Below are 9,502 nucleotides of genomic sequence, written 5' to 3' on the forward strand. Positions count from 1 at the left end.
CCCCGATGACGCTCGCCGTGCGCCGAACGGGAGATTGACAAGAATGATATCAAGATTGAAAAACGCAGCACTCACCCGCCTTGTCACCAACTCATATATAGAACATTATTTTCACGCCTCCTTTTTCATATGAGTATAATTGGGGCTGCTGATTTTAATTACACGGAAGAAAATATATCACGCTGGGATAATAATATTTGACTCGTAGCATGGATACTGTGAGGAAGCCGGAGGGATGCTTCAGCTTCAGAGGGAGAGAGAGAGCTGCATTCAAACTGACATCATTGACATTATGGTTGTGCTACAGCTGGAGGAGATGAAAAGTGAGAGGCAAAGTTATGGACAAAAATCGGTCAATAGGTCAAAGGCAGCACTGGAAAAAAACAAACCAAATCTATTTTGCTGTTAGAAAGGGACCAAGACCTTTTTACTATACGTTGCAACTGTGCATTAGGGATGTAACGATATCCAAACATCACAATACGATAAGTATCACGATATTGTGGGGGTGTTGGTGATATTTAAAAAAGATCTCAATATTGTAAAAAAGAGAGCTCATACATACTAAAAAAAAAAAAAAAGCACAATATTGTGCTTTTGTACATAACAGCAATGCATATAAACCACCTACAATCTCTTATAAGAATATTGAGGCACTTACTTGCTAATGCAAGCACACATTGATCGCTTCACAAGCAAATTCGATTCCCCTTCATCTGACAATTAGCAAAGATTTTAAACATCAAAGGCCAAAACATCCCTCATGAAAATTAAATTGCACTAATAAATTAGCCACTAGAGGGTGCTAGAACTGCACAAATGGAAATCAACCTGACTTTTTTTTTTTTTTTTTTAAACAAATGTGTTCCTTTTAAATATTGTGAACATGACGACGATGATATTGTGTCAGTTTCAATATCATGATATCACAATATTGCCCTTATCGTGACATCCCTACTGTGCATGTGTGATAGGTGACTTCTGCTCCTGCAACAACAAAAAGTACATCACACCTTGAGAGGTACAATCGAATTCTCTGGTCCTCTCAAATATCCCATTCGAGTTCCCCTGTCACTTTTCATCCCTGTAAAATAAATATGCACGAAAATATACAACTCTCGGAATTCTCTTAACCAAGTCTTTAACTTTTACAGCTGGGGAACAAATTTGCTCTTTTTTGGCCCATGAAAAGTAGAGCAGTTACCTTGGAGTTGAATAATCGGCACTTTTGGGTACATGAGTCTCAATGAAATCATGTTCAAAATGTTGGATGTGATCAGCCAAGACAGCATCCAGGACCCATTGGGCTGATTTACATTTTTTTCATTATTATTTTTTATTAATAGCAAGATTCCAACCTTAAATCCTTCCTCTATTTTTGCCACGTGATTTTTATCTGTTAGAGCCTCGTAATTAGCCTGACTAGTTCATTTCGACTTGATTCTGAAGTTTATTCTTCTGCCCTTTGTGACTCACATTTATCTGCAGAGACGATAATGTAAGCAGATAAGTGAGTACGATTGGTCCGTCGCGGGGAGGGTGAGTGGAGACGGAAACAAGAAGCGTCTTTGTTCTGCAGGTTAATGATTAAAGGTGGGTGGTCCGAGTTTTCCCAGTTGGCCCGAAGAACAAAGGAGGTTGCTGACGCGTGTCCTCGTTTTCTGAACAACCGTTGCAACAAAACTACGAGATCTGGTAACATCCTGTTTTAGGTTATGTTCGTTTTTTTTGTGTGTGTTCTGTAAAGCGCTTTGTGACAGTTCAGACTTGTTTGAAAGCGCTATATAAATAAACTTGAGTTGAGTTGACTTGACAACTTATACAAATTAGACACAAATTAGAGAATTAAAGCAAGAGGTCAGTAGAAAGTGGCCAGTGTTCGAAGAACATGTTCCAAATTCATGGCTATGTTAGATGGTGATGATGATGATGATGATGATGATGATGATGATATGTTTTGTTCACTGAGTTCCAGGAGGTGACGAAAAACAGGCTGATTCACACTGAAAAATGAAAGAGTCCATCATTACCAATAAACCAGATTACTTTTAAGGATGCTGTTTTGCTGTTGTTGTTGTTTTCAGTCAGATAGATAGATAGATAGATAGAGCTAGTTAGCTAGCTTAGCTAGCTATCTTAGCTATCTTAGCTAGCGAGTTGCTAGCTTGCAAAAAAATCCCAAAAGATTGTCTGTACTGTTGATAAAAGTTTTACGATGGCCGCAGTTTGACTTGAAGGGATCATTTCCACGATTTGCTCTTGGAAAAATGGTTTTGAAATCCAAACAAATTTAAAGTTGTGCGGCATTCCAGGAACGAACTGTGCCGGACTGTACTTTGAATCAGCACTTCAAAGTGGGGGGGGTCGGATCAGGGGGAATCAAGAAAAACTGAGCTCCAATCTCTGGATTTATTGTTCCAGGACTTTTGAAATCACTGGCAGATGAGAGAGGAGAACAGTATGTGCTGCACCCACAGTCTGTGTGTACGTCTTTGCGGGTGTGCGTGCTTATTTGCACATTCGCTTGGAGCGATTGCACAAGTGGTTTAGCGTAGAAGCACTAATGAACACTTTGTCAACACATCAGCTTGTGTCATGTTGATTTATTGCAGATAAACATGAAGATTTGGACTAACTGCAAAACAAACAAACAACGGAAACCTTTTTCAAATTGTTATATCTTCCTATTACCTCTCCAGATGAGTATACGACTCGTCCCACAACACATGGCGATCAACCGCTTGACCCACAGTGTCTTGCTTTCCTTTTTTTAGCCTTGGCATATCGAAGCCGTTCAAGACGATCCCCACAGGCTCCTCCCCCTTTTTTTCTGCTTCAGGCCAGTGCTCACATGGAGCAGGCGGCCACACAGATGTCCCGAGTGCCATCTCGGGCTTTCGGACACACTCCTTTACCCAGATTAGACCTCCTAATCCCTCGCTTAGCTGTTCTTTCCTCTGGCAGACGCCCCTTCTGGCCTCTCCGTTGTTGCCAAATCAAAAGCACGTTGCTCTGCCGCCCTCCTCGACGAAGAGACGTGGAAGGTGATGGCAAGGAATAAGTACAACATTTGACGGGACACAAAGTCACTTTGGAAAGTGACTACAAAGACTTCTTCCATCCATCCATTTTCTTAACCGCTTGCTCCTCGCAAGGGTTGCGGGGGGTGCTGGAGCCTATCCCAGCCGGCTTCGGACAGTAGGCGGGGTACACCCCTGAACTGGTTGCCAGCCAATCGCAGACAAAGAGTTCTCATACTCATAAAAACACTTTCTGCATCTCAAATCGACCTCAACGTTATGTACTCCTTCGCTTGTCGATGCTGCTTACAGCTTTATCCGGCTTTAAAAGGGCCGGCTGACAGACCAGATGGACGTTGAGGGGCAAGATCAGGAGCAGAAGCTTCAACACCTGGAAGGATAAAACTTTCTTTCCATCTGCACGTTTGTAGCGTAAACCTTTGGGGCTATCTTTGGATTTGTCCTTGAAATAAGTAATACAGTTTTCCACCAAACAAGCACCTCACCCATGTCTTAGGGTCTTAATCGCAAAGCAGGAACCACCTCCCAAGAGTTCCTCCAACGGTGTCCACCACTGATAGTTTTACGCCTAACGACCCTGCTTCTGACAACATAGAACCTCGGGTCTTTTGGGTCGGTAAAGCCTATAAGGCTATCTGGCATGGTAGCCGGCGCATATCCAACATAAGTCTCACACCTCACACCTGATACTCAAGTCACTCAACCTCCCCTTGATTTGAAACCTAATCAGTTGGCTTGAAAAAGGCCAAAGGCTCTCTGGCATGGTTGCCAAATTACTTGCACAACTGCTGTGCGGCACACACGACAGTATCTTCCCTGAGAGTCCCACACAAGTGTCCCGTCTTAATCATCCAGTCCTGCCAACCGGGTCGCCTCACACCTGGTCTGACACCACGGACACATATACCAGATTTGAAACCAGGTCAAAAACACTGAAAAAAGACTGAAGGCTGGGAGCCAGAACCGTTTGCCAAGGCTCAAAATGTGTTTTGTTTTTTTTGCGAGTCCAAATTTGAATTTTGCGCCTCATTTAAACACATTGAATAGAAAAACTGTGAATCAAATATTTTACATTTTTCCAATCAGCGACGACGGTGCCAGAAAAAGGCTACGGTGGGCTGGGCGCAGACGCGCTAATGTGGAGCAAGGCACTCAGGTCACATACCGCATGCTAGCACCAGCTAGTTAGCTAATAGTGCAGGTAAACATGTTGTGGAGTCGCTCCCAACTTTGGGGTCATGGCCTTCATGGCGGCAAATAAGCTACATTTCTGACATTTATTGTTCTCACAAAGGAATGACAAGGAAAGAAGTATAAACCCAATTCGCACCAGCTGCGGTGCGTTGCGGAACGACTGCGGCGATGCGGAAGGTTTCCGCAAGCGTTCCATTTCTCCCGGATGCCGCATGCGGAATGTCATGAAGCGGAAGAAATTACACGAGCCGGACAGGAAGTCGGGCGTCTCGCATCAAGGTAAATCCGGTATCTTTCAAAATAAAAACGTTTGCGAACTCGTTTTTTTGGGGAGGGAAGCAAGCTAGCTACATAGCATGACATGGGTTGGACATTTAAAACAAAAAATAAGCCCAGAATAAATTAAATATGACAAAATGACACTATTTAAACACAAAACGTACTTACGTATGGTAGAACAGCCATGTTAGAAGTCCCAGAAATAATGTCCAAAAAGCATATCGATGTGACAACAGGCAGGCGTGGCTATTTTTAACAAATAGGTCTCTTGACCCTTCCAGTGTGACGTCACGTTTAAGCGCACCCCTTGCGGTGGAGGGCAGCGCGTCAATTTTTTTGTTAGCAGCTAGCAAGCTAAAATAGCTTGAAAACGTCGATGTACAGCAAGACAAGTATATCCGGAAACAAACGATTTCATGAACGACAATTTACACCATGAAAGTAGTGATCGACGTATTGTTTCAAGCAAAAACAACATACCTTAAGCTTCCGCTTCCACTTTGCCTTCCAACAAACTCCTTTTTTTGTAGCTAGCGGCTCCAAACGACTGGTTTCAATGATTCACAGCAATGTAGTGTCCTACTCGGGACTTTTTTGTGACCCTTGGCATGTCTCCCACCTTTTAACGAAAACGCTGGCCGAAAATCAAGCTCCCTACATTCATTTGTTATGGGATGTTTGCCCTCGGGGACGCGCAGCGGAAGCTAAGCAGTGACGTCAGCTGGAAGCGTCGATATACACGGTTGTTACGGTGAACTCAACTCTCCACATGATCTTGTGGTCTGTCGGGAGCAGATTTCCGGACACGCAACGCACGCGGTGTGAATTGCAGTCCTTGCGGAAGCGTCCTTTCCGCAGCTGGTGTGAATTGGGCTTACGCCATGCTAATTTCTAGACTAACCTAACATTGACATGTAATCAGAATTGTTTGGCTAATCAAGTACACGTTTGTCTTTGAGTTATAAACAAAACACAACAGTGCACTGACTACAATCCCCAAAGAGTTCTTTGCCTTCTTCGGTAACCACGCAGCATTCACAACAAGAGTGATGGCACATTCCATCACAATGTTACATACCAAAAGGATCACTTCTGTACATAGTTTAATAAGACTTTTGGTTATTTCATTGTGGTTCACTAATCTGGGCTGCAGACGTTTTTGACCTTTCTGACTTTGTGGTGCTTGCGTGGCTTGATTTGTTTTAGATATAAGCCAATATTTTTTTTTTTCCACTGTGCAATATATTAAATCCATTTCAATATAAGCAGCTCAATTTTATAAATCCCCTGTTGGTTTAGATTGTGTGTGCGTGTGTGAGTCAGCAGGACTCTTCTGGCCCTGAATGCTGTGAAGTCGATGCCGCCTACTTTGTGCTCTTGACCTGTTTGAGTTCACAAAAGGTGTTTTTTTTAGTACAATTTGATTATCATGATAATATACATTTATAATGTGAAACAAGCTGAATGGGAACAAGTGCATTCAAATACATTTGTAAGTAGGATTAACGTCCCTTTTTGACAATTTACAGGCATGCGTGCCCGCTGCCATTCTTATGTTTCATTTACTTTTCACTATCACCTCCAGGGTATCCCACAAGTCTTCCACTGCACCCCCCCCAGGATAATAGACTGATCCACGTTATGACGCACATGGATTTGGTCTCCAGAGGGTGTTTTGCGCACACAAGCATTCACAAAGACTCTGTCTTGCCTTGTGTGCAGACGTGGGACGCAGGCAGGTATTTACATCACAAGATAAGTAACTGACGCCACAGGATTATTGTATCAGCATGCTTTGTGCTGATAGTACACCTCACTGCATTCTTTTGCTGAAAAAGCGGTTTTTATTGCGCGGGTAGGAAAGTGATCATGGTAGCAGATAAACGTCAAGTCAGGAGCATTGAGCGGCTGGAAATACCTTTTTTTGCTATTTGACTTTATGAATGGGTGGGAAAGACATTCAGAGTCAAAAAGTTGCCGTCAAAAATTGAACACCGGTTTACCCAAAAATGGCAAAATCTTTTTTTTTTTTTTTTTGTCATTCTAATTGTGCTCAAATTGTGCTGTTACAAAGATAATAATGCTCACTTTTGATTGACAATTTTATTTTAACAACTTTATGCAGTTGTATGCACCACCTAAGTCACTCATGTGACGTCCAATTTGTTGGAATTTCAAAAACAAAAAAACAAAAAAACAAACAAAAAAAAAGCCAAATGACAGAAGTGACACTTAAACTGTCACCATAAAAAAAATCTGTAACCTTTAAGCAACATTCTTAGCCATCATTCAAGTGTAAAAGTAATTAAATGGGGAACTCAACCCAAAATCTATTTTTCTACAATATGTTGTGTGTCCCCACGAGTCTACGCACAACATTGTGATTATCTCTGTGTGGAGTTTTCATGTTTTCTCCAGGTACGACTGCTTCCTCCCACATCTGAAAATCATGCATGAGATTCACGAATGACGTTCGCTTGGCTGGGATGGAAACTTATGAAGACAAAGCGGTATAGAAAACGAATGGACGGATTTGTCATTCCCTTTGAAGCGGCTGGGTCGCTGTTCATAAATGAAACAAAAACTAGCATGCTAGGTTTTGTCAACATCACGTTACAAACTTCCTGATGTATACAAAACAGAATGTAAGTCTTATCAATGTAAAAAAGTACACAAAGCGCATGGACGCGCGCTCGGGGCCTTCAACGTGACGATTTTGTTCTGACGCACAATCTCACGAGGGCACGCGGCGCATGCGAGTGCCAGTGAGCGGACGCGGCGGTGGCGCAAATTAGCGGCGAAGAATGGAGCCCCTTGTAATTTGGGAGCAAATGATAACAAACCCTTGGCCAGAAAGAGATGCTTTTCACTCTGTGTTTTGATTGTAGTGAGATCATCGACTATTAGGCCAAACTTTATGACTCTTCTGTTCAAAGTGTGAGTAATCAATGAAGCAAAAGTCCAACTGCACGTGTTTGTGAAGGCTTTTATGTGCTCTGGAGAGATGAACGCCATCTTTGTGTTTTGATGATGCTAATGGATTGCTTGCGTCATCCCATAATAATCTCCTGCAGGTGTTTTGTCGGACGGGGATGAGACGACTGCGGATGATTCATTGCTTTTAATCGAGGAACTCGTGAGCGTTCTGTGGGATTTGTTATATTATGACTTTTCTGAACCAATCTGATGGTACAAAAAATGGATAGAGATATTCGTAATTGAATCATTTCAAGGGACATGTGAAAAAAAATACATGTTAATTGCTTGTATATAATTGAGCCTATTTCTCACCAGTAAAAATCCAATACCTATGTCTTGAATTTGAGAAAAAATAAAACATTTTTGAATGTGCATAGGAAACGTAGTACTTAGTACAAGGTCAAGAACCACCGCTATGAAGGCTTTTTTTTTTTTTTTTTTTTCCATCGCAACCCCCAGTTCCACCCATGGTCGTCATGGTAATGCCTTACTCGACATTTCCCCAGCTGTATGAGGTGAGGTGAGGTGAGGTGAGGTGAGCCTCACTTCAATGAGACAAAATGAGCTACTTTCAGAACGACAGTAAATGCAAGTGAAATGTTGCTGTTGTTCTTGATTCTTCAGATCATTTGATGAAAACGAGTCGCAGACCAGCCGTTAAGAGGACTGTCATTGTTTTCTAATATGACTCCTTGAACTAATTGGGGTCACAAATTGAAATTCTTCATATTCTTACCAAGACGTTTTAGTTGCTGTGCCTTTTCCGATCCCAGTGCGCAAATCAAGGTCCGTAAAAGTGAAGGCACGCTTGGATGAGTTTGATCTGGAAGAACGAGACTGGAAAACAGCTTTGGGATGAACGACTTTGGAGATTGTAAAACAAACATCAGTGACCTTACAAATGCTCAAAAATTACACCAGAGCTCCTTGAATATTCACTTCCTGTTGCCGTTTTATCACAATAAATACAGGAAGATGTCAATTCACAACTTTTTTGCATAAGCTTCTGAGCACACCTACTAATATTGTCAATAAACATGTGTCGACAAGGAATTAGCACATAAGCTTTGAGCCGATTTGTAATCATGTGACCTTGGTCACGTAAATGGCTAAAAGGAGTTCTCAAACTCCTTGGTTGCCGAGTCTCCTGTTTACATGCTAGCTCCTCCCATTCCTCGAGATTCTATCATGGGGTTGAAGAGAACAACAGGAGGGAACAAATGTCAATATTTGGTTTCCACCCTGAGATATCCCCTAATGCCATTTTTGTAGTATCATTTTCTTGAAATAAATAAACCAAACTGACACTGACTCTAAAATCAAATCATGCAAACAATGTACTTTGGCTGAAATACAGAGTTCACTTATGTTGTTTTCAAAATATAATCGCGTCTGTTTCTCTTTTTCTTTCTTTTTCTTTGTACATTTATTTGAACATATAAACAGATGAACAGCAGAAATAAAACAGAAAACAACAACAATCAAAAGAGAAGAAAATCCCAATAAAATAATCATTCAATCAATCATAACTTACATGTTCAAAAGGGAGTAGGAAGAAGTTAAAAACTTATCTAGTCCTACCCCTTTTACTCAATATATTTAAACTTATTTCATTATTAATACAATTTTAATTGACTAATTATTAAAAAAATAAAAAATAAAAAAATAATAATAATAATAAATGATATATATAATCCAAGTTATATATATATATATATACATATACACATATACATACATACATATACACAAGTGCACTTAACATATTCACATTTACCAAAAACATATATACATAAATTTACTAAACATATACCATAATACCTATCTAGATCATTTACACATACATGTACATTTTTCATATTCTGGTCTGACATAGATAATTTTTTTGAACTTTACTTTTAAACATTTTTTTAAACTCCAGCATTGAATCACAATTTTTCAGAGCAATTTCCAAATGATTCCACAGATCAACACCTTTTACAGATACACACCTTTGCTTAATATTTGTT

General features: G+C 40.7%; 1 long non-coding RNA gene across 1 annotated transcript; it reads left to right on the forward strand.

The window, feature by feature from the left end:
* The first annotated feature begins 1,584 nt into the window (after positions 1–1,584).
* On the forward strand, positions 1,585–9,227 carry LOC144030506 (uncharacterized). Its single transcript, XR_013287272.1, has 4 exons — positions 1,585–1,695; positions 4,128–4,242; positions 4,336–4,514; positions 6,100–9,227. It is a non-coding gene; the product is annotated as an uncharacterized LOC144030506 (long non-coding RNA).
* The last annotated feature ends 275 nt before the right edge of the window (positions 9,228–9,502 follow it).

Source organism: Festucalex cinctus, chromosome 11 (genome assembly GCF_051991245.1).
Source record: "Festucalex cinctus isolate MCC-2025b chromosome 11, RoL_Fcin_1.0, whole genome shotgun sequence".
Lineage (NCBI taxonomy): Eukaryota > Metazoa > Chordata > Actinopteri > Syngnathiformes > Syngnathidae > Festucalex > Festucalex cinctus.